A 24153-nucleotide genomic window follows, 5' to 3' on the forward strand; every position below is an offset into this window, starting at 1 on the left:
TCTCTGTTTCATCCAGGGATGTCTCTTCATAGCGCACCGCTTTGTTATCCTTGAGTAGCCAGCTGGTTAGAATTGCACCTCCTTTTGTGAGCATCGGGATCGTCTGGTTTCCTTTCTCCTCGGTTTCCGGGTCATATGTCTTGGCTCAGAGGCAATAGTGGAGTTCAATGGAGCCTCTGGCCTGTTAGTAGGTGCTGGAGGCAGGGGCAGAGGCTTCGACTGATCAGGCATTTTCTTTAACATTAATACTTTTTGTTTGGCCTGTCTCCGTTGTTTCCTAGTTTGGAAGATCGAGGAAACTTCAGCCTGGTCATGATCCTCAATTTCTATCGGGTGCTGACTTACACAGCTGTTTTTTTTGGCACTTCCACGGGCATGACTGCAACTTTTCCCCGAGTTAATGCTACATTACAGGATCATTGAGCAGGGCCCTAGTCCAGGATCTTTATTTCTTTCATAGTAGGCTCAATCTCTGCATGGTCAGCTATGGACTGAATGACTGCACTTTGTAGGTTCAGTTCCTGAAGGATCGTGCCACATAGCCTCATAAGGACCTTTACAGCAAAGTGGAGAGGACCATTCCATTCAGCGTTCCCCATGTTGTTATGACCATGTAGGAGGGGTTGCTGATTTGCGTAGCTTTACAAAAATCCCGCTGTGGATAAGGTTCTGGCATAGATGATAGTCTAGGAGACAAAGCCCTAGTAACAGGCTCTACTGACGGGGCCGCTTGGGCTGTGCGCACAGGCACTTTAGACAAGGGTGTGGGATGGACAGGCAGAGGATCTTGGTGCTGGGCCGTCTACAGTACAGATTGAGATTTGATTTCAATGAGCTCGGCAGAATCAAGACTTGCAAAGAATAGCAAAGCTCCAGCAAAGAATAGTTATCGATGCATCCCCGCTCAGAGCGGGTTTGCTCTGGAAGCGTAATTGCAGAGCTGTCATCTTGCGTAAATTCAGCCCGGGGTTGGTCCCCGGTACAGGAGCCTGCTTCCCGATGAAAGAAGGCATGAATCGTGCCACGGCTTGGATTGTTGTGCAGTCCCCTTCGGACCCTCCCCCTCCAGTATTGGACCCGCACCACCTTTTATGGGCAGGTTTTTAACACTGGCTCACGAGCGGGTTGTAGGCATGTTACAATGGGTGAAATCTGCACGCTTTCTTGTTGCTTTGCTGACAGTTTCGCCTGGCATGCGTAAAAAGAGGGAGAGAGACAATTTTCCACCAGAACGCAGCCCGAAGCTGAGCCCCAGTTAGGGGTGCAAAGCAGCAATGTGTGCAGGGGTGTGGGAGGGGCGGAACAGAAGATGCCAAAGTTTATAGGAAGTGTACCTATAAACCGGCTCCCCGCCGCCCTGCCAACACCAGCAACACTCTGCACACTCCGCTCGCTCTGCTCTTGGCAGGGTACGTGACTAGTTAGGCTCTTCCTTCACAGTGAAAATGGTAAGTAATTTCAGATTCAGCACGACAGCACAGCAGAATTTTTGCAACACCAGCAACCATATACACACTCTGCTTGCTCCGCTACTGACAGGTTACTTTGATGGATATACTCCTCCTTCACAGTGAAAATTGTAAGCAGACTCAGATTCAGCAGGACAGCACGGCGGAATTGTTGCAACACCAGCGACACTACACACTCTGCTCGCTCCACCCCTGGCACGGTACTTGGATGGTTAGGATCCTCCTTCGCTGTGAAAATTGTAAGCAGACTCAGATCCAGCAGGACAGCACATTGGAATTGTTGCAACACCAGGAACACTCAACACCCTCTGACAAATTTCGAAAGAGCTGATGTTGCGTAGTCCAAGTCTTAATCCCCATTCACTTTCTAAACCACATCACACCAGAGGTAGCTCCCAGTGAACCAAGTCCACCATGGCTCTGCTAGCTCCCCCAAATGCCCTTTGTTCTTTGGGCTGGTGGCAGGCCAATCACATGGTATCTCACATATTAGAAATAAAACGTTTATTGTGATTAATTGCTGGCACAATAAACAGCGCTGCAGGTATTAGTCGGACCTACTCTAGTAGGTCACGTGACTCAGGGCTCCCTGTTAATGGCACCATAAAATGGAACCTGCATATGGATTATCTTCCTAATCGCTGATATGTACAACATGCTTGCGGTCATTTGCTGGAAGCGGTAGCATTTCTTGAAGCCATTCTAAAATTCACTTTTCTAAAAAATATCAAAACCTCTCATTTCTATTAAGATTTGTATAGCTTTACCTCTATTCGGAAAACATATGACTACTGCAGTTACAGAAATGTGAAGGGTGCTCTTTTAAGAGCTTTAATATATAAAAATGATTTAGCCATCTGTTTTCACAGTCCACGTTCCGGGTGCAGTTGAACAAAATGAAAAAAAGGTAGACACTAACATTGGAAACACGTAACCATTTTTCTGGTGCACTATTAAAAAACAGACTCCGCAGATTGGGTTTCACGCACATATGTTACCCTGCTTCCAAATGGACATCTGTGTACTTTCAAATCTGCAGCTGATATAAGCTGGCACATTGCACATGGACCTCGATCTCTCTGCTTCAAAAATCATCAAATCAACCAGGTCAACAACTCGAGTTGTCACACTCCATTCCATTGCCGCTGACAGCAGCACATATTGCTGCAATTAAGGAAGATGTGACTAAAACATCAACCTATTGTGTTTATACCTTTACTTGTGTGATATATGATATGATATGATATGATGATATGGCGTTCATAACACGCCTATACGGTTGTATACTAATTGACCTTTTCACAATTGACCTCGGGAGAATTGACCTCGGGAGAATTGACCTAATTTAGAAGGTCAATTAGGACATATATGCGGGGGAAACCCCCCGCAACCCCTCACCCAATCCAAAGCCCCCTGCAATCCCCCACCCAATAACCTTATATTAATTTGTATCCAAAACCAACTCAATACATATATAAAATAACTAAAATAATATAAAGATCAATTGTGCAGAAGGTCAAGTAGGACCACTATAATTAGGTCAATTGTGCAAAAGGTCAATTGTAAAAGGTCAATTTGGGTAATACCGCCTACACACAAGTGTTTCAAGGTGCAACAAGGCAAGGAAGGGGAAACAGAGCGAGGACAATCAAGTGTTTTCCAGAGTGTAGGCGCTAGAAGAGAGAAGGTTCGGAACCGGGAAGGAGCACATAAGGGTTTTGGGACAGTGAGTAAGAAGAGAAAATGTGAGCGAAGAGTGCGGGAGGGAGAAAAGAATGAAAGTAAGGGTGAGAGATGGGGAAAGCAATTCCATGAATACATTTGTAGACCATCCAAAGGAAAAGGAAGGGCAGTCATGAATTAAAAGAAAATAAAGAAATAGAGAGGGAGCAACGGCAGTGCGAGAGGACAGTTGGACAAAGAGACAGATAGCTGAGTTATACTGGAAGATAGGTGGGTAGGATGGGAATGCAAAACTAGAAGGGAAGAGCAATAATCAAGCCGAGACAATATAAGGGTACAAATAACCTTAGTGGTTTGAAAGGAAAGGAATTGGCAAGCTCTATGAAGATTAAACGGTTAGAAGAGACACATTGCGGCAGTGTTAGAAATGAAGAGAAAAAATGGGAGAGATTGAAGATTACTCTGTGATTGTAAGCTGAGGGAGAAAAGGTATGAAGAGTAGGGGAAAATAGAAAACTAGTGGGAGAAGAGGAGATGGAGATGTCAAAGGGAAGAAGAGATCCTGTGTTTTGGAGGGATTCTGGTGGAGAAAAGGGATCTCATCCAGTATTGTGTGGTGGTAAGGCAAGAAAAGAGAGGTATGTAGAGCCAGGAAATGGGGAGAAAGAAAGGAATATTTGAGCATCATCGGCATACATGTGTTGTGAACGTTTAAAGGACTTATTTAAAGATGGCATGACAGAGTGTAGGGAGAGAAAAGCATAGGACAGAGGACCGATCGTGGAGGAACGCCACAGAGGAGTGTGCCAGAAAAAAAAAAGAGTGAGCAGCCCAGAGACAGAGTAGGAACTACCTGAGAGATAATTACAGAACCAATGAAGCGCAGGACCTGAGGAGCCAAGAGAGGCCAAGGAGTATAGAAGGGAAGGGTGATTCACCATGTCAAAAGTTGCTGTGACATCAAAGAGTACGAGGATGGAAGACTGTTTATAGTTGAATGCACTGAGGAGAGAGTTTGGAATAAGTAGCAGATCTCTTTCTATAGAAAGAGAAGGGTGAACATCATATTGAAAACAGAGACGTTTTTTTATGGGAGGGCAAGAGGGGCACCTTGGAAGGGGGCCCCAAAAGGCTGCCTGATCTAAAAAAGTAAGATTCCAATGTTCACCAGACTTAAATAGCACGTGTCAGGATATTTAATTCTGCCTTGATCAATTCATCATGTAATGCCTTCTGTGTTCAATGTGGTATACAAAATGTGTGTTCCCAATGGCACAACTCTATGGCATTCTTCCTTCCTGTGGGAATTATGTTTATCATGTGCAATAGCAAAAGTTGAAATGCATATTGATAAATTGAATGCCACAATCGTTTAGAAGTTAGCTCAGTGTGTCAAGCACTCATTGCAGAGATATATGTTCATATTCAAGATTAGAATAGCACATTCCAGAAAAGCTGTGGGAGCCTTTCATATGTTTGAAGTTTTTAAACCTACCTGCATGTGTACTTGGTTTTATAGCACAACAGGTGCTATTATCAGCAATGTAGCTATTCCAGATAGGGGCTATACAAACTAACATATCATCTGTAGGGTGAAGGTCTAGAAATAGGTTTGTCCAGATGGGGTGTTGTAAAACCTAGGCAAGCACCTCCAACGATGAGCATAAACTCTTAGTCCAAGAGGTGAATAAGTATACAAATTCAAGACTGTGGAACAAAAGCATTCATGCTTGTATCCTGGCTTGGACAGCAGACGATACAGTGATCCTGGTCAAATCATCTAATATATTTTACATTACTCTGCTGTCTTATGTGAGCTTTGCCTTCTTGGATGCAGTAGCATTGTTTAGCCCACTACTTGATCTTTCTTCTTATGTAGGTCATTTGATTGGAAGCGGTGGTAGACAGAAGAGAGCGGATCAGATGTTGCAGGCCACGGGCAAGCATATTTTAAAGTCTGCTCGTTAGACACAAAAAACGGTTTGCTTTTTTGTAAAAGTCAAGGGTTTTTATGCGCGTTTATAAATGACAATGTCACAGGCCATTGTTTTGGAAGTATTTAAAGCTTTAAAATATGAAAGAAAAAGCCAGATTAAAAGTGTTAAATCACATCAATTGCTATGCTGGTACTTATAAGTTCCCTTGGTGATGGAGAGGATGCAGCTAGAATAATTCCCATTTTGCTAACACCATTCTCTAATATTTTGTTTTTATAAATGGTCATTTATGGCAATGTGATTTGTGAACTTTCCAAGTCAGTTTTATAAAGTGAGATTGTTTTAGTTCATGATAAGAACTGGAAAAGAAAGTGTTCAAATGCAGAAATTGCCGCGTTGGTACAAATCCACTCCTTAACCAATGTTTGATCCTGGGCATCTCATTTAATCTTGTGTTGCCTAACCTCTCAAAATTGCCAGTCCCTAAACCTTTCAAAATGGTCAGCCCTTCAGAGTGATTTCCTTCGCAGGGTATGATCTTCATAAAAGCCTCACTCATAGTTTCACTGGCTGTAGTGTTGCTTCCACTATAATAGTGAACATTTATATATTGCACCACACAGCACTTGTTCCTTTGATCTCTAACAGCAACACTATTTGAAAACCATATCCCACTTCTTATCTCAGTCTGTCTGAATACAGACACCTTCCTGTTGGCTTCTAATCTGCATCCACGATCCATGCCATGATATGTATAGATTTTCCTTCTTTCCAATTGGTGTCCTCTATCCATGCTTGAGCACTTTTGCATTCTGTGAGGCAGCTAATGTGAATTCCTTAGTCTGTTCTGGGTATAGTCCTGCATTAATACTACAGGGTGCATACCTTCCTGGATGCTATCGACCTTCCTGGATGCTATCGATAAAAAGTGTCCTGTAACTATACTAGACCAGATGTAACCTCTTCGTAGACTGCTAATGTTGGCCTTTAAATGCTATTTGTTTATTATTCTGATTAGAGCAAGAATGAAGAGGGTAAGGGAACCTTAAGGGAGCAAACATGCTTATTTTGAATGCTATAGGTTGTGATCAGGACAAGGGTGTGAGGGGTGCGACCAGATATTCTTGATCACTTAATTCCTTTGGTTTGGTGGAGGGGGCCCCAAAGATATCCGTGCCCAGGGCCCCAAAAGTGGTTAAGATGGCACTGATTGAAAAAGGAGAAGAATAGACTGCTGAGTGGCAAATGTGGTGACTTTATTTTAAACAGCTCTTTCAAGACCCTTACATAGCAAGGGGAGAAGAGAACTAGGTCTAAAAGGAAAGGTTGAGGGAGGGTTTTTAAAGAATAAAAAGAACTGTTGAATGTTTGATGCGGCTTGGAAATGGGGAGAAACTGAGATTAAACAGAGAACTGAGAGAACTGAGATATGGTAAGAGGTAGGATAGATAGAAGGTATCAACAACGAAGGAAGAGGGTCAAGAGGAGAGGCGGTAGGGTGAGCGGTAGAGGGGGCCGAGGGAGGAGAAAAGTGAGGAAAGAAATAAGGATGGGATTAAAAGAGAAAAGATTGTGTCGGAGAAAGGACATTTGTGGCAGGGGAGGGTTTAGTAGAGGAGGGCAGAGAGTGGGGAAAAGGAAGCCGGAAATTATCAGAGGAATAGATAGGATGAGATATAACTGAATTATTGGCATGTACGGATGAGAATATGAAGTCAAGAGAAGAAATAGAGATATGGGATGGTGGAGTGTTCAAATGGTAAAAGTGATAAGTCTCAATTAGCAGTGGAAAAACGGACGATGCACGTGTAGTTCTACGGTGAAGATTCAAGTTGCTGTGGAGGATAAAGGGAGAAGCCAGAGGAAAGATGGATGAAAGAAGAGTATTAAGGTTGTCAATAAAGGTAGAAAGAGGCCCAGGAGGTCGGTAAAGAGTACGGAAAGAGAGTGAGAACAAGTGGAGAAGTTATATTCAAAGATGGGAAGTGGGGACGTGAAGAGGAGGAAGTGGCCATAGTCCATGAGAGTTTTTATGTTTTTATGAGCATTAAAATGTTACACCCTTCCCCTTAATATCTTGAAATTTGGGGGTGGCGGGGTTCTCCCTTTATTTTGACACAGTCCAGTCGAGCTCATGCCACACAGCCCCAGGAAAGCATTCACCAGCTACTTGGCAGCCAAGGTGTGATGATAGCATGGTGTGACAGAGGTGTAATCCTGCGAAGTGACATCTGGGTGACTATGTTTCTCAGTCTGGTCATGTTGCTCTTTTTCTACTTTGCCCCCAAATTGAACAGTACGTTCCCACCAGAATGGAGCCCAGTTAGCTACATTTTCGAAATTCGAATTATACTCCTTTGTGTGAGAATGTCCTGCTGGCACAGATTGCTTGATTAGACATGTCGCTGAATTCCCAGCGATGTTGGCACCACACAATCACAATGCTGCCTACTTCGGCCCATTAGAGCAGAGAGGACGGCATAAACCTAGTGGGAAGGACCAAGCGGTGATCTGAGGGTGTCTGCACATGGACGGAGAGTGGAATATGTCAGGTGACATGCATTTGAGTTGCCCCAAAGATGGAAGGTGTGTTTCAAAGTCTCAAAGCAGGAGGTTTTCTTGCAAGCTCCCATGAAAAGGGCAACACTTGATACATGTACACATTTGTATGTTTATTTATTACAGGCCATAGCAGGCATCAGGGCGTGGTATGAGAGACAGAACGATGCTCCAAGTAATAGGAGGAAAGCCAAAAAAGAACAATCTCTAACAGCACAATAGGTCTTTCATTGTTTCCTGAACGTATGATGCCCAGGATGAAGGAGGATAGTTAGGACATTTTTGATAAGTCGCTGCACACTGAGATATATAAAATGCATACGCTGTACAGCATGTATTCCCTTCCATTTTGCCCAACACAACTCCACACAGTCAGCCTGTTGAATCTATTTTTTTAAAACATATTTCCAAATGCACTTTAGTGTGTTTTCATAGGCAATAAAATGCTCCACCACTCCTCTTAAATATCTGGAGAATTGTGGGGGGGTTTCCTAGTGAATGATTGTAAGTGAAGTTCAGGTGACCTACATTTTTTATCCTTTGAATCCATAATTTATAGCCTGTTAAGAATAGGATGAAGCCCAAGGGGTTCGAATGCCAACTACTGGATTTCAACGAGCAGCAATTTGACTTTCCACCAACCCCAGTGCAAAGCCCAGCGTTGAAACTCAAGCTTTCCACCATCACAGCCTCATTGCAGAACAGAATAACGGACATGTTCACGTGGATCACCCCCATAGCTGTATACACCCCTGAAACTCCCGTTAAGGAATCAGTGATCCCAAGTCTGCCGAATCGCCTCTAGTCGGTCCGAGATAGGAAAGTAAGGAGGAGGACGTTTTGGGAAAAAGAAACAGAAGATACTCCTTGGACAGATCACATGCAACTCCTTGTGTCCACTGGTCCAGCAGATGACATTCAGATGAACCAATTATGTTTGGAAATGAGGCAACCAGCAAGAATTGTTCTGCCAATTTATGTACACAATGGCAAGTTATTCATATGCAAGCAATAACAACAAAAGCAAGAAGCCTTCAAGGACTAACTGTGCCACCCCTTGCAGAAACATGTGTGAAGATCGGCCAGCTTTTGGCAATATCGTGTCATCGATATTTTCAGCTCACTCTCAGGTAAACACTCTAACCAGAGCTAAACTGGCTAATCTCTGAGGTCAATGTAGAATAGGACGCACTAAACAAACAACTCATAAGTCCCAACTCATTCGGAAGTACAAGTAATAATATTGACAACACTAGGCAACTGAACCAATCTGCATACCTTCATACAGTGGTTACAAAAAGAAGGCAATAGCAAGATTCAAAGAGTAAAACACATACAAACACCCAAATCCCAAAGTCAAACCCGGGGAAATTTACTCAGACCACTGTAACCTCTGCCAGAGGCCTAGGAGGAAAAAGCGAACCCTAAAAAAATGACCAGGAACTCGTGTACCCGGAATCTACATGGCCAAGTGAGCCAGTCTGTGAACACGAGAGAACCCACAGAGCTAATGACAAGCACACATGTAGTGCCCTGTAGGTCAATGGAAGGCACCCCCAAAACACACCATGGTGGTATTTTAATACATGCGATGCAGGTGACAGAGATTGAGCTATAATGCAAGTGAGGGCCTTAGGACAGAAAATGCATAAGCCTCGGCCAGAAAACGCAAGTAGCTATATTATTCAATATTTACAGGAATCCGGTTACTCTTATATTTGGTGCAAAGGAAAATACACACGGGCTCCTTTTTCCAGTCCACCTGTCTGGTTGTTCTCATATTAACAGAATAAACATTCACATCCTGAACCCAACATTTTCCTGAGCTGCTTTTACACTAGGAATGTATCCAACATCCCACAACGTACAGAGAAGGCAGTAGGATAACAGAGCACAAGCACATCCTCAAACGTAACTCGAACCTGAACATAACACACCTCCCATTCGTCACACACGAACCTATTTCATAGCATGTAATAGCACATCTTACATCCTGAAACACACATCATTTTAAGCAAATCATACCATGGTCTATGCTCAAACAAACCAGACATGATGCCATCAACTACTGAAACACTGACAAACAAAACCATAAAAAAGACATGTCAGTACAATCTCTCGGTACTGAACAGGAGCCAAGTGTCCAACACATGCAGCCCCTTGACGTCTACAACAGGGTCCAAGGCAAACTAAACTTGAAATATGAGAGCAGATGCATGCAGTATTAAAGCAAGACTGGTACCAGCTCACACTCGTGAGTGCTGAACATGGAGCACACCACTAAACCTTGGATGCTCAATGACTCAGAAACAGGCTCAAACCAAACCCTGTGCATCCACCCCAGAAAACAGCAGAGAAATGAAAAGGTAGTATGCACACACAGACATGCAAGTCACAGCCATGATGGGGCACTACACCACAAGTGCCAGTCCAGAGAGTACACTTGTAAAAAATGGTGGACTCTTGATCAAGGGGAGGGCCCAGGGCTGTTCAGACTTCAAGATTTAAAAACGCTTACAGAGGAGTCAAATAAAAGAAGGGTGCCCACCTGACGTAGAGATTCTGTCGTAGTGGGATGGAGTCAACGCAATGCGCGTCATTTTTATGAATCACAGAGCTGCTGAAAGAGCCAGTGTTCGACCTGGATGATTACTGTATCATGTAATGATATTGGCTCGGAAGCTCAAAAACTTGCTGTATGACTAAGACCTGATGTTCCTGTTCCACTCTATTTTTATAGAATATTTCGCCCTCTAAACCCTGTAGGCACCAAGTCACATACTTCCAATCAATGTAACTGACTGCTTTTGGCCCCTTTCTCCCCTTTATCTCGCCGAACACAACTAACCTTGTTCTTAATTTGTATTGTTTTCCCCATTTTGAGAGCTCATTTATTTTTGCTTTGTTATTAATTGGTGTTCGTTAAACGTTAGCTAAAATTGTTTTCTAATAAGATACAAAATGAAATACATGTTTAAAGAGGGTCTTAAGCCTTTTTTTCTTTACTCATATACTTTTACTAAACTCCATGCATGATGTCTGTGTTCACACTTGCGCCAACCGAAATTCAAGCTTCTAAATCTGTGAGAAGACCTGCGATACATAGTGGATGAACACTCTCGGGCATGCAGCAAAATTGCTAGGCTTAGGTAGCCCTACACTAGTATTTGCGATACATCCAACTATGAGTAGGTTAAAATGTATTTGATTGCTACTTTATAAGGGGGCGCACTGCAATGCACAGATCACTTTGTGAGATCGCACGGTGGCGGTGACCAAGGAGGGGAATAGCCACAGAGGTGTCAAACAGTAACAGAACAGCTGGGCAGTGTGTATCCAATATAGGAAACAAAGCCCTTTAATTTCAAGTAGGAGTGATTCTGTCCTCTGGGAAGACCGAAGTCCTGATTGGTTGCAGTGAAGAAGGGTGTTTGATTCCGTGTATTGTACGAGTTAATGTGCTGCTACTTTCTCTAGGAATTATAGAAACTGTGATTATTACAAATTGAATTCACTCATGTGATCTATGTAGATTGGTGATGAGCGCATGTGACAGGATAGGGATTTGACCTCTCTAGTCACCCTTCCATCCCCTGGGGATACAGCACACCAGCTTGTCGGCAAGCCTTTGATGATATAGTGCCTCTGACTTGCTTCGGCAACCTTATAGGCTATATCACCCCTGACAGACTTTATGACTTTGGTTTGAATTTATATAATTACATATTGCACCTGTCAGAATACCAGTCCTTTCAACAATGGTGGTAACTTGAACCCGTTGTGCACTAATCAAGTTCTTCCCACCAATGTAACACTCAGGGGTACAAATGGACAGTCTGAGCGTTCAATTGGTTGAAAGATGGCTGGACACACAGGAACCCCCATGGCTGCAAGGGAAACACTTGATTAATACAAATGTAAAGCAACTGTATACATTTCATAAACAATAACCTTGGTAACTGACCTGACAACAAACAAGGTTTTCATATGGCATGTACGACATAAATTAGGCAGCACTGCAGGATCGTAACTCTGAAGAGATAGAAATTAGGTCACTATTAGGCAGGTGAAAAAAATGGTAACACTGGCAAGTAATATTAGAAAAAGATAGTTTATTCTTACCAGCGTGTCCAGCTAGCTGATGTGATAACAGGAGAGAGGTCTGCCGTTGAATGAATACAATCCAAATGAGTCAGTGAGAACAATGAAATCCACCTACAGCGCCGAAACGAGAACGCCTAATGTCCCACTTGTGCTTTAGGCAGTCTCAAGTTAAGCACAACAACAACCTCTCCCCGCCGGCACATGGACGCCTAAAAGAATTCCCAGTAGTAGGTAGCAGTACTTGATACAGACGGGATCTTTAGCGCAAGTGGCAAAGTGGAAATGTCCGTGATGACTGGCAAACCGTGATCAAATCTGAAACAGTACAAAAACAACGTAGACAGAATAACAGGGCAGAGAGTAGTCGAGAGCAATCCGAGGTCACAACAGGTAAGTGGAGCAGAATCAAGGGCATGGCAAACAAAGGTCCGTAAAACAGGCAAGGGTCAAAAAACGTAGGAAATCCAAAGTTGCAGAAATGCCACTGTTGAGTCCAAAAACAACAATGAGAAGTGCAGAGCTGGGAACGAGGTGGGGCTATATTGGGGCTTCCTAGCAACGCAGTGAACACGTGACCGGCACAAAGGAGAACCACGTGACTGAAGCCGCATAACGTGCCAATGTCGCCATGGCAACCCCGAATGCATTCGGAATGGCGCTTTGTGTTTGTGGAAGCCCGTACGAACAAGCCTTGGTACCTCAACATGTTTGCTTTTAAATACGGAAGCAGCCGTGGTAACGTGCACACTGGTAGGTTTGCAGGAATGTGGTGCCGATTGCTGTTTTCTAACAGTATCCTCCCCCAAAGGCACCCCCAGGCCCGGGGAGGCAAGAAAACGGGACAACAAAGCGGGAGCATGGATATTTGATTCGGGCTCCCAAGTGCGATCCTCCAAACCGTACCCTTTCCAGTCAACCAGAAATAACCGAACATCACGGGAGATCTTGGTATCCAGGATCACACTGACCTCATACTCCTCCACCCCTTGGACCAATAAGGGAGGAGGCTGAACAGACAGTCTCGTTTGGTCAGAACAAGGTTTGACCAAGGAAACATGAAATATTTGGTGTATCTTCCATGACTGAGGCAACTCCAGGTTAAGTATTAGAGGACTGAGCACTTCCTTGATGACGTAGGGACCGACAAACCGGGGCAGAAGACTCTTACAACCCGGGATGCAGAGATGTTTTGCAGAAAGCCATACACGCATGCCTGGACAGTAGTGCAGAGCTGGCCTTCTAGGACGGTCAGCATATTTTTTAGCTTGTTCCTGGGCATAAGTCAAGTGGCGCAGGATGTTGGTATTTAAAAAGGAGAGGTCCCTAACACAAGACCTGACAGCCGGGCAATCGGAGGACCACCCGAGTTCCAGTGGCAAAGTGTGAGGATGTTGCCCATACAACGCACAGAACGCAGAGACTCCAGTAGACGAGTGAGCTGAGTTGTTGTAAGCGAATTCCACCATAGGCAAAACCGAGAGCCAGGTCTCCTGGTTTTGTAATATAAGATACCTCAAATATTGCTCCATGGTGGCATTAGCCTGCTCAGTCTGGCCATCGGTTTGCGGGTGATAAGCAGTGGAACATCTTTCATTGATACCCAGAGACTGTGTGAGGTGACTCCAGAAGCGTGAGGTAAACTGCGTGCCTCTGTCTGATACAATGATATCCGGGAGACCAAAAAAACGGAATATGTTGCGTAAGAACATCTCGGCTAGAACAGGAGCAGACAGAAGGCCCTGACATGGCAGGAAGAGGGCCAACTTAGTGTATCCGTCCACAACCACCCATATGGTGTCAAAACCCCCAATCACAGGTAGCTCAACCACAAAGTCCATGGTAATCTTGGCCCGGGTCGGGACGGAATGGGCAGTGGCTGCAAAAGACCCATGGGTTTGGCCGAGGATGTTTTGCACTGAGCACAAATAGGACAAGTCGCAATGTACTGCATAATGTCTTTATGCATGGAAGGCCACCAACACCACCTCTTTAGCAGTTCCAGGGTTTTCCGATGACCGAGGTGAGCAGCCAACTTGAAATCATGACACCACGAGATGACAGTACGGCGGGTAGCAGAGTCTGCCATATAAATCTTGCCCTGAACATATGGTAGCGAAGGGACAACATTCATGTTGTACTCGTCCAATTCAGAAGGGCTACTGACTACCCGTTTTTGGATGGCGGTCTTTAGTGAGGGTTGTAAGGTAAGACCACATACCACCTAGTTGGGCATAAGCAAAGCACCCTATTGATTCCGTGGTTCCGGTTCCCCATGTAGTCTTGAAAGTGCATCAGCATTAGAATGCATAGCCCAGGACGATAGGTTAGCACGAAATTGTACATGGAAAAGAACTCGTGCCAACACGCATGTCGTGCCGCAGCGCATTTTAACGACTGGAGGGCTACAAGATTTGTATGATCGGTATATACTTGAATCGGTGTTGCAGCCCCCAACGGATGGTGCCTTCAAACAGTAAAGGCCTCACGAATAGCTAGGAGTTCTCGCTCCGTAATGGTGCAGTTAACCTCATACTGCGTGAGCTTCCTCGAGTGGAAGGCAACCTGATGAAGGACCCCTGAGTCTGAACACGGTTGGGACAAAACGGCCCCCACTGCCACGTTAGAAGCATCAGCCTCCACAACAAACGGCTGATTGACATTGGGATGCTGTAACACCGGAGCCGAGGTAAAAACCTTCTTGAGAGCATTGAATGATTTCTGCGCCTCCTCGTTCCACGAAAACTGGCACTTGTTGCTAGTTAATGCAGTAAGAGGGGCTACAATATTAGAGAAGTGTCCAATAAAGCGTCAATAAAAATGTGAAAATCCCAAGAAGGGCTGCAAAGCCTTCAACGTTTTTGGCACTGGCCAATCCAGCACAGTTTGGACTTTAGCTTGCCTCATCTTCACGCCCTGATTAGTGATATCGTATCCAAGAAACTCCACTTCAGAGGCAAGAAAAGTGCACTTCTCTAATTTTGCATACAGCCAATTATCACGTAAACGCTGTAACACTTCAGATATGTGTTTTACGTGAAGGTCATAAGAGGGGGAGTAGATCAAAATATCGTCCAGATAGACAACTACAAAACGGTCAACGATGTCCCGGAAGACATCGTTGATAAAGTGCTGAAATGTGGCCGCAGCATTACATAGCCCGAACAGCATGACCAAATATTCAAAAAGGCTGTACCGGATTTTAAATGCTGTCTTCCAGTCATCCCCCTGTTGGATTCTCACTAGATTATAGGCCCCCTTAGATCTAATTTAGTGTAGATCACTGAGGAACCCAGTTGGTCCAACAGTATGGAAATAAGCAGTATTGGATACTTGTTCTGTATCGTGACTGTGTTGAGATCCCGAAAGTCAATACAGGGCCTTAGTTCCCCTTCCTTCTTGGGATCAAAAAATAATGGAGAGGCAGCAGGTGAGCGGGAAGGATGTATAAGTCCCGAAGCTAATGCCTTATCCAGATATTCCTTTAACACCTCATCCTCCATCCTTGTGAGGGAGTAAACCCATCCTGTGGGGATCTTAGCACCTTCCTTAAGGTCTATTGGACAGTCATAAGACTGGTGAGGAGGAAGCTTCTCAGCCTCACCCTTGTCGAATACATCACTATATTCAGCGTATTCCGGATGCAGAACAGTTGAAAGCACCCCACCAACCACAGAGGCTGAATCCAGAAGGGCTTGGCATGGTTTGTCTAACGTGTGACTTATTGGCACACTATGAGACAAGCATTGCGGTGAGGGAAAGGATATCTGCCCAGTGACCTAGTCTATATGAGGATTGCGAACTCTAAGCCAAGGCAAACCTAGAATGAGACGGAACTGATGCGCAGTAATGACATCAAAAATCAATGAGAGCCATCAATACTTAGGGTCAAGGGGCCTGTGGGCTCAATTACCAAACCTGAAAGAAGCATTGTACCGTCAACAGCGTTGACCACCTCTGGCTGTTATTTTGGAAGGAGCGGAATATCCCAGTCCTGGACATACTGTGCATCAATGTTGTTCCCAGTTGCTCCTGAATCCAACACGGCCTCAGAAAACCAAGGCTGTCCCTCAGGACAAACAAGGGTGACACTGATCGTGAATGGGATGGAGAGGTTGGAGCTCTGTAAGAAACTGCTCGGCAGAGGGGCTCCCTCTATTGCCGGGCCTTGGTGTTTCCCGATTTCATTGGCTTTTTAGGACAAGAACGTAAGAAATGACCAGAGGATCCACAGTAAAAACATAAATTGTTCTTCTTGCGATTTTCTCTTTCATCACTGGACAATGTTCCCCTAACAGCCCCTATTTGAATAGGTTCTCTGTTACCTTAGACAGGACTCGATATGTTAATTGGCACAGGGGCTGGATGCCTCTTCTCCCCCTTTCTTTCAGCTTTACGAGTGTCAATTTGGAGAACCAGATCTAAGAAATCAGGGAAGGAGGCCGGGACACCGGAACAGTTGCTATGATATCCTTGAGGGAGTCTGATAATCCCTTATAAAACAACGCAGCCTTTTTCTCATCAGGCCAATTGCTTTCGGCAACAAGCTGGTTGAATTTGGCGAGGTACGTCAGTAGGGGAGCCTCCCCTTGTTGCAAATTGAGCAACACTAGGTCCGTAGTTTGGGACTTGTATCGAGTGTCAAAAACCTGAGTCACAACCTCTGTCAGGGCATCGCAGCCAAACAATAAGTGGCTGCCTTGTTCCAAAAGAGGATTGGCCCATGTTGCAGCCATACCGCCCAGATTCAATAATACAAATGCTGCCTTCGTGGTTGAATCTGGAAAGGATGTTGGCCGACACAGAAAATGCAGTCTGCATTGGTTTATGAATGTTCTGAAGGCTTTGGGATTGCCTAAGAAACGTTCGGGTGGGACCAAGGGAAACTGTGCTGCCATATACACAGGTACCATATCTGGTCTAGATTGGGCTCCAGCTATACCCGAGCCAGAGGCCGCGGTCAGAGGTTGTGGCTCTGCAACACCACCCCTCAGATCTGCCTGCAAATCATCAATGCGGCGATGTGTGGCGTCATTACCTACCTGCATGTCAGCACATAAATCAGCCACCAACTGGACCAGAGCAGCCAAGGGATCGCAGCTGTGTCCATAAGGGCTTCTGATTCTGTCAGAACACCAGTCCTTTCAACAATGGTGGTAACTTGAACCCATTGTTCAGTAATCGAGTTCTTCCCACCAATGTAATAGTCAGGGGTACAAATGGACAGACTGAGCGTTCAATTGGTTGAAAGATGGCTGGACACACTGGAACCCCCGACGGCTGCAAGGGAAACACTTGATTAATACAAATGTAAAGCAACGGTATGCATTTCATGAACAATAACCTTGGTAACTAACCTGACAACAAACAAGGTTTTCATATGGCATGTACGACATAAATTAGGCAGCACTGCAGGATCATAACTCTGAAGACACAGAAATTAGGTCACTATTAGGCAGGTGAAAAAATGGTAACACTGGCAGGTAGTATTAGAAAAAGATAGTTTCTTCTTACCAGCGTGTCCAGATAGCTGATGTGATGACAGGAGAGAGTTCTGCCGTTGAATGAATACAATCCAAATGAGTCAGTGAGAAAAAGGAAATCCACCTACACCAGCGAAACGAGGATGCCTAATGTCCCACTTCTGCTATAGGCAGTCTCAAGTTCAGCACAACAACAACCTCTCCGCGCCGGCACGCAGACGCCTAAAAGAATTCCCAATAGTAAGTCGCAGTGCTTGATACAGACAGAATCTTTACCGCAAGTGAAGAAGTGGAAATGTCCATGATGACTGGCAAACCGTAACCAAATCTGAAACAGTACCAAAGCAACATAGACAGAATCACCGGGCAGAGAGTAGTCGAGAGCAATCCAAGGTCACAACAGGTAAGTCGAGCAGAATAAAGGGCAAGGCAAACAAAGGTCCGTAAAACAGGCACGGGTAAAAAAACGTAGGAAATCCAAAGTTGCAGAAACGCCACTGTTGAGTTCAAAAACAACAATTATAAGCGCAGAGCTGGGAACGAGGAGGGGCTATATTGGGGCTTCCTAGCAACGCAGTGAACACGTGACCAGAACAAAGGAGAACCACATGACTGAAGCCGCATAACGTGCCAACGTCACCATGGCAACCCCCAATGCATTTGGAATGGCACTTTGTGTTTGTGGAAGCCCGTAAGAACAAGCCTTGGCACCTGGACACGTTTGCTTTTAAATCCAGAAGCAGCCGTGGTAACGTGCACAGTGGTAGGTTTGCAGGAACGTGGTGCCGATTGCCGTTTTCTAACAGCACCATATAGTTCTATGGAAGACAAAACGTGATGTCTGTGCCATAACTACCTCCTATAATGTGTCTACCTATGGTTGGAATATCCTATTATGCTTAGTCATATGGATTTGTTATATATATGTCTCCATTGTTTAGGTATTTGTAGAATTATGGGGTTCTGCCATAACATAATATATGAATGCACTCTGGGTATCTCACATACCATATTCTATTAATTTACCCATACTTCTAACACACTTTCTGATTTATAGTCTTTAACAACCTGGTTTTGCTGCAATGGTATGTACTAATTCACGGTACAATAATGACATGCACTATGATGGTGTGACGTCATCATGTTACACGTCAGGACACGTCATTATACTAATAGCAGCCAACTTGGTGCAAAGTCTGCAATGATTTTCATGGTAACACATGCCACAAGTTTCCTTGACTAGGCAGTTAATGCCCCACATCTAATGAGTGCTGGATAAATGATTTTGATTCTTATAATGATGTACGTCCCAATGCATACTACCTACATTAGACTCATACAGATTTCAGATTGACTGCTATTTTATGCTATATTTAAAAATTATTTCTTGAGTTGTACCATTCTCCTAGTGGGAGGTAAGCTGATGCTATTCTTTATTGGCCTTTTATGATACATGGGCTCTTCACATTACATCACTTGCCCCTATGTGTATATGTTCTTGTATTGCAGAAAGAAACTTTGTTACCTTAACGAGTACTTCCTTACTATTAATAATGAACTACAATAATCTTAGTACATTTTTATAGACCTTTAAGTCTACCTTTTTTGGGAAACTTGACTCATCCATATGTAAGGTAAATTAATCTATTTGACCATACCCGCCTCTATGTAATGTTTTTGTATAATTGGATATCTAATGATACAGATATTCTAAATTACAGTGATATCTACCTCTTTCTTTATCCGGTTTGATTCAGGAAGGTTTGAATATTTTTACTCCAATTGTTGCTCCTGGTGAAGGAATAGAACTGGCCAAGTGGAATAAAAATTGTTCACTTCTTGAAGATTTCTACAATGATTTTCTTTGTTGACGAAAGATGTTCTTATGACTATCTATCAAAAATTCTCAAGAAACATGTCATTTTCTTCTCTATATTGTTGTAAATCTATTGACTCTTATCTTCTATTGAATTCTATTGAATTCTTTTGTTAAGAGGTTTAATCTTTCTTAAACATTAGGCAATACAATCATGTGATAGTGTGCAGGGGACGGGAGTATCTTTGACTCCTGGATACCCTTTTTTCCCACACACTTTGTGACCTCCACTACTAAAGGCTGACTGACCTTTGTCAGGCTCAATGCCCAGGTCATTAAAGGCTCTGTGCTCAGCCTGGAGTTTCCACTGGGCCTCTTTAACTCTGCGGATCTCTAGAGACAACCACCTGAACTCACTTGCTTTGTTGCCTCATGAACCTATGATTCTAAATATCACAGCTCCTACCCCTATCCTCCTGCTGCTCATTGTCTTCCTCATGACCCTCTCGTAATCTCACTACACTAAAAATCTGACTCACCCCCAACAAAGATAAATGAGCTGTACCTCCTTTTGTAGTGGGGAAATGGGCTGTTTTGAGGCAGTAAGTGTCCTGATTCCCACACATGCTAATTTCCTGGATTCCTAACGGATGATTGGCCCTGATCCCATGGACCCACTGCCTCTCCATAAGGGTATATCCTCCCCATACTTAAGTGCAAGTTCAGGGAATGGTGCACTGTCATCGTCTGGCATGTCTCCCTCTGATCTTGCATGTATATGTGAAAGCAGCGATGTTTGTTCTGCTACTGAGCATCCATGCATGAAGTGAAGTGGATACCCTGTTACCAAATCTAACCTGATGCTTAGTTCATCTTACATAATGTGCATCAATGCTTGAGCACCAGCGTTCTGATTTATAAAACTGGATTTTCTTTAGATTTTCATTCTTATGGTCTAAGAAGTTAAATTGAGATAATAAATGCAATATGTTCTAAAGTGACTCTTGGAGGCATGCACTACTTGATTTAAGGGAAATAAAGTGTGGGAACCTATGCAGGCAGGTTTCACCGCAGCCCGCAATTGTAGACTGATGCATCATTTTATCCCAACTCATTTGGAATGTTGTACAATTGTCACTGGAAGTGGCATATCAAGACTGTTCTTCTGAATTGCATTTGGTAAAATGTGACAGGTTGTTAAGAAATCTCTTGGGAATAAACAGACAATGTTCATCAATACATTGTACACTGTATGATCAGCCAGTGACACAACACTATTGTAACCCTACATTACACAAAAGGGTTTAGTGTATCAATTCTCTACAAACAAGACCCACTGGTGACCTAATGATTTGATAATTGACAGCTGGACAACGAATGGCTTTCAGGTTCAATTGATTATTCTGAAAAACATTTTTGATAAACCAGCAAGGTATGTTCTCCAACGTAGGAAGAAAAAAGATGAAGTGGGCTGAGTAGTTCATACAAAGGATGGGAGTTAGTACTCTATTCTCTGCAGAAGTCCTGGGATTGATTCCATTTGTGAAGAATATGGCTGTCCTTGAAAGTAAATGCAGCAGTTACACCTACTCCTAACAAAGGGTTTTTAAGCATGTACCCCCAAAACTGACCATTGTTGAGAGTCAGTATGAAATGGGATATAAAGAGCACATAAAGTAAGCAATACATTGCTTAACATGTACAAATATATTTAGTTCGACACATTTAAATTCTGAAGTCTCATTAGGGTGATATGACTAATTTAACGTCTCTTGTATACAGCCCCATCCCACAACACAATTCCTTGTAATAAACAGACAGTGTTTTTCTCTAAACTCGCAATGTATTTAAAGCACGACTCAATTCAAACTAAAGTAGTCTCTAGCTTTACACCAAGAAAATCACTACAATTAGAACAATCGGTCAATCAAACGAATTTTACCTGCCTAAACGAATATTGTTAGCATTAAATTAACCAAGCATTCATTTACATGAATAGTTATAGGTTTATATTACACTATAAAATGTGCTAGGCATTTTAAATATACTTCTATGATTACTTCAATCTAGGCAGCACACTTTACTCCAATGATAATTTTGCAACCTTTTGGCCAGTATATTCTTTTTTAAATGGAACCATTTAATCATTCTACATTAACACTTGATGTTCTGCAGTATCAAGATAAGTATGAGTAGGAAATGTACGTTAACTAATAATATTTTTCAACATATACATTCAATTTGTTTCCCACATATGCGTGTGAGGTAGTGAATGTATAGGCAATGGGCAATTCATTTAAATATAGGCAATAACCAATTGCATCTGACTCTTGCAGGTTTGGATAAGAAACATAATGTTCTCAAAATAGTGTGCTCTTCTCTGAGAACACGTGTGCATTCTTTGCAGAATATATTTGCACAGTGTCACACTTTCGATCGGAAATGGTAACTTCACACGCTTTTCGGTACTTGGAGTTTGTTTATTACATGAGTTGGATCTGCCACAATTACAGCATTGCAGTGACTCCCAACTCCCAGACATACTCCACTGGCTCTGCTCCTTCCACTTCCTCTTGCTGAAATAACAAAAAGTGTGTGAAAGCCTCTGTTAGATCTCCCTCCCTTCTTTTACTCCTCTCATCAGTCTGATAGGTGTCCCACATCCTCCCCACCTGAACTCTCACTCCCTCATTGGTGAATGGTTGTACCCAACCAATCTGATTGTAGGAAGGTAAGGATGCTGCCATGTTGGTGGCTGGTGTTCCATGTCTTCTGTTCTATGTAAGGGAATATGGGTGTGTGTTGTGTTTCTGCGTCAGCCTTGGTGGCCCCCTCCCCTGGAGGCTCTCAGGAGGGTTCCTCATTTTTGCCCCCATATCCCCGTCAATGTGGTTGTTCTATGGTGGGGTTGCTGCGGTCTACACCAGGTTGCGTTCCCTCCTGGGAGGCATGCCGCTGGCGAAGCTACTGCTGGCAAAGCTATTGCACGACCTTCGCCGTCAGGATCATGGTGGGGCCTGCCAATGTCTCAATCCCTTTTTGGTTGTGGTACGGCATCAAAGTCGTTTTTTCTGTCATTCATACTGGTGCATTGCTGTTTTAGGGGAAGGTGGGCGCTGGTGGAGTTGTTTTGCCACCTCTGTTCCTCTCTAGCATTGGCGGGCACCCTCATGGCCGCTGTTCCTCCTCAAGAGGTGAATGACCTGTCAGGCCGCCACATCAGTCGCCATTTCCGTCATGTCCCCATCCCTCATGGTGTCACACACAGCTTTCTCTGAACATTTGTAGATAACTTTCAACATACATGTGTGTGCAGCTTTCATCTATGTGTGTGTGCTGCTTTAAATACGTGTGTGGGCACATCTTTCAATTAACTCCAATTCATTTGTCTACAATGCTATACATTTTGAGTTGGAGAAGTAATATTCGCCAGTAGATTTGCAGTTTACAGCACCCTTTTACTGTCTCATTACATATAGGTCTGCCTATGCATTTCAAAATAAGGGACTGCAGGAGTTAAATATGATTTTCAGTGAATAGAACTAATTTCCTCTGCTCATTTATGTTGTGCGGACATCTAATCTATGGCTAGTCCTCCCCCGGCTGTTTTAATGTCTGATATCTCAAAGACAATAGTATGCCATTAATACACTCTGGTCCAGATGGTTCTACACTAGCTTAAGCCATTGATTGAGTTTTAAATGGTGGTTCATGTTACGAAAGCAATATGCGCTTAAATTGCACCAACATTGCATTTAGTTTTAAATTGTGTCTCTCAATACAAAATGAATTGGGTTTTAAGGAAATTGCATCTTACTTTATATTCAATGTAAATGGGAGAAAAAAGTCCTTCTATCTAACCTTGGACCTGGGATCTTTTTCATGTCAGGGGTTCCGCCTAATTATCAACCTCTTTGATTCCCATATTTCATCATGGACGAACTACATAGAACAATCAGGGGTTTTCTATTCTACTTACTTTATAAATATGACTTTTTATTTCTGGAAGATCAGCTGGTCAGTTTGGAATTACTCCATCAGCAAGCTCTCTTTTCACCTGGATGTCTGGAAACCAATTTCCAACATGGGCTGGTTGTCCCCCTTGCAATGGATTCTGTCTCCAGTCTGAATGGGGATAACACATCCAGATGGATTCAGTTCTGCTCCGTCTGACCGCCTTCTTCCAGAAAATGTTCTTCAATATTCTTATCCCAATATTCCCTCATTAATCCTATGTGCCTTTTATTTTACAATCCTTAGATTCTTCTCAGCCTCGTTGCTAGGTATTACTTCCATTTGCCTCATGATACAGAAGGAAGGGGAAGCTCACTCCTAAACATATGACAAGGCATTATGTTTATGTCAAATAACTCTGGATGTAAATGTGCAAGATTTATAAAAATCAATACTATCAGATTCTGTAGATCAGTGCACACGATGTGTGAAATGTCACAGTGTGTTTTCAATATTTGCAGAGATACTTATTATTCCCAATTATCCCACACTTTTCCATTATGCCCTGAGTGCATTTTATATAGGGTGGAAGACATATTGTCTATCTTTGATTTGGAGTTGGTCCCAATGTTTATTGGACCTTCGATCACAGAGATACAATATTTTATGATTACATTTTTTTATTTAAAATAACATCCATTTGTTTCCTTATTCAGTTTTGATATTGAGAAGTGAAGATTTCATCCTACAGATGGCGATAATGGTGCATAGCAAATTAGCTCTTTTCCGTTTTACAAACATAGAAATCTGAAATACATTTGATCTTCAATGCAATGCACTTGTAGTTTTTCTTGTGACTTTAGGCCTGGAAAGAATTGTTTGAACAAGCCTTACTGGACATGGTAGTCTTACCTGAAGTAAACAAGCTTCTCAACCCCTGGTTTTTGATCTTGTGACTGCATTCTTTAGGTGGAGTCTACACTCCTTCTGGCTGAGTACAGTGACCTGTTCCATTTTTAGACAAATAATATACAGTGTTATTGAAAGTGAAATACATGCATGACAGAATACAATGGCATTTAAATGCTGCCTTTTTTTGATGTTTATCAAATTTCTTTAATTTTACAAAAGTCTTCACATCTTGGTGCTGA

This window comes from Ambystoma mexicanum, chromosome 2p, assembly GCF_040938575.1.
Source record: "Ambystoma mexicanum isolate Mex_15411 chromosome 2p, UKY_AmexF1_1, whole genome shotgun sequence".
Taxonomy (NCBI): domain Eukaryota; kingdom Metazoa; phylum Chordata; class Amphibia; order Caudata; family Ambystomatidae; genus Ambystoma; species Ambystoma mexicanum.